Genomic DNA, 2,739 nt, shown 5'->3' with positions numbered 1-2,739 from the left:
GTTATTACCATACAACATAGGCTGTTAAATTTAACCTCACTATCTGTCTGCATATCAAACATCTTAGGCATAATATGGAACAGGTATTTTTCATCAAGTATTGATATGTTGAACTTTAAGTCCCTACAGCATATGATAAAAGACATTTAAAAATTAGAATAGATTTTTAAAATAGGCATAAAGAATTATATATTTTTATGTATATACATAAGTCCAAAAGTCTCACCATATACAACCTTGAAGCAGGACAGTCCCACAATATTCCTTTTCCTGTCTCTTGCTTTCATTCACCACCTCCTTCTTTTTGAACAACCATCTATCCAAGAGACATCATAGCAGCAACTGGCATGTCATGACAAGCAGCCCATATTCAGAAGACCAGAATGACAGGCACTGTAAGCATGAAACTACTATTACAGATTACCATCTGCAGTGCATTAGCTTAGTTCACAGGTATCAGTATATATAGTTAGTCAGGGTGAGAATCTTTCCAATTAACTGCTAGATTAAAAAATCTTCTGAAGATTCTCAGGATCATTGCCTTGCTCATCTTTTACATATAACTGTATGGCTTGACATTGTCATGTTTCCTAGCTATTCTCCTTTCCCTCTTTTGATTAGTTATGTACTTGAGATCCTGCTTTCCTTTTCCTTGTATTATATCTTTCTATTTGTATTTCTTCTTTAGAGTTCTTATACTAGGGAGACTATACAATATTTACACATGTGTGTCTGGTTTATTTCACTTATAAGTATGTGTTAAAGTGGCATCCACTTTAATATAAAGGCTTGCAGTTTATCATTCTTAATAGCTGAATAATACTCCATTGTGTAAAAATACCACATCTTTTTCAACCATTCCTCAGGTGATGGGCATCTTGGTTGTTTCCAAGATTTGGCTATCACAAATTGTGCTGCTATAAACATAGGAACACATATATCACTATAATATGATGTTTTCAGATCCTCTGGGAAAATTCCCAGTAGAGGAATAGGTGGTTTAAATGGGATTTCCAGTCCAAACTTTCTAAGGAGTCTCCACACTGATTTCCATAATGGTTGCACCAAGCCTACATTCCCACCAGCAGTGGAGAAGGGTTCCTTTTTCCCCACAGCCTCTCCAACATTTGTTGTTGGGTGATTTCTTTATGATAGCCATTCTTTCTGGGGTGAGATGATATCTCAATGTTGTTTTAATTTGCATTTCACAGATGGCTAGTGATGTGGAGTATTTTTTCATATATTTATTCACTTCTTTAATTTCATCCTCTGAGAAGCATGTGTTCATCTCAGATGCCCATTTCTCGATTGGGTCTTTAAGTTTTGGGGCCCTAGTTTTTTTAGTTCTTTACAGATTCTAGAGAGCACATCTTTGTCTGAGTACCTATTTGTCATGATTTTTTCCCAATTTGTGGGTTTCCTTTTCACTTTGTTGGTAATTTCTTTTGACGTGAAAAAACTTCTGCTAAGAGCAGGTCGGATGCGAGCAGCTGGCGCAGCAGCGGATGCTGAGCAACTCCTCTGCGGACACGGAGAAGACGACCGGAGCAGAGGGCGCGGCACTGGTGGAGCCCCCTGAGGGCCAGGGACTTCCACAGAGTCTGGAAACTCTTGAGCAACGTGGCTGACGCGGCATGGAAGCGAGAGGGCCCCAAGGGCAGCGCGGCGCCCCCCAGCGAGGCAGCGTCCCCCCCCCCCCAGCGGCGAGGAAGGCCCGCGGCTCCGGCTGCAGGAGGACTACTCCTGCCGCGCGTCCAGCAGCTGCGAGCCGGACCACAGACTCCCGGGGCCCCGCGTTGACGCGGACACCGCTGTGTACCCACTGGAAGCCATGGACCCCTGGGCCTCGGATGGTGACCGTCCCTGTGCCAGTAGCCCCCCACGTCCTACCAGCGCGGGAGTATCGAACAAGGTTTGTGAAGACGACAGCATCGAGGGACAACTGACTCTGGACCTTGGGTCACCCCCCACCCCTCCGAGGCCCACCACGCCCAAGCCCCAGAGTCCCCAGAGCCCTGGAGCAGCGAGTGGCAAGTGCCCCAGCAGTCTTAGTGCACTATCACTGACCTCCGTGGAGAGTGACGGAAGGGTAGAAGACCCTGTCCAGAGGGAGCCAGCTCCAGGGTCCCCACAGTATTCGATGCAGGTCACATGTGGGGAGGACAGCAGCGATGACAGCGGCGGGGGCAGCCACTCCCAGCAGAGCCCTAGCGGGGTGTCCAGTCCAGAGGAAAGGAAGGAGAAGGTAAGAGCCCAAGTAGGGTCCCTTGTGACCGCAGGTGAACCTGCGTGGGAGTGGAGCTGGCCCAGTGTGGCCTCCGTCCTTCAGCTGTCCCTGTTACTGGCAGCCTGGTCCCGTCTGAATTATTATTTGAGATGGGAGTGTTTAGTTGCTGCTGTTTACCAAATTTGCAAGTGATTCCCATCTTTTGAAATGAGTTGTTCATGTCCAGAATTCCTTGAGATAGCATTAACACAGCATTGAAAAGATATTGAGGGGATGGGGAGATGGCTCAGTAGAATAAGTGTTTGCCTGGCAAGCACAAGGGCCTGAGTTCAATCCCCAGTTTCGGGGAGAAAAAAAAATTTAAGTATGCACTATGTGCTAGATGGGGGGAGCCTCCTGTGTGGGTATTACAGATGCTCACATTTTCATTTGTGAAACAGTTTTTCTTACCTGTATCTTCTTCATGTTTTAAATTGTTTCCATAGCGCCCTATGAAATCATTTGTATTAACA

This window comes from Octodon degus, unplaced genomic scaffold, assembly GCF_000260255.1.
Source record: "Octodon degus isolate 3935 unplaced genomic scaffold, OctDeg1.0 scaffold00067, whole genome shotgun sequence".
Lineage (NCBI taxonomy): Eukaryota > Metazoa > Chordata > Mammalia > Rodentia > Octodontidae > Octodon > Octodon degus.
Note: the sequence above shows the minus strand (reverse complement) of the source record.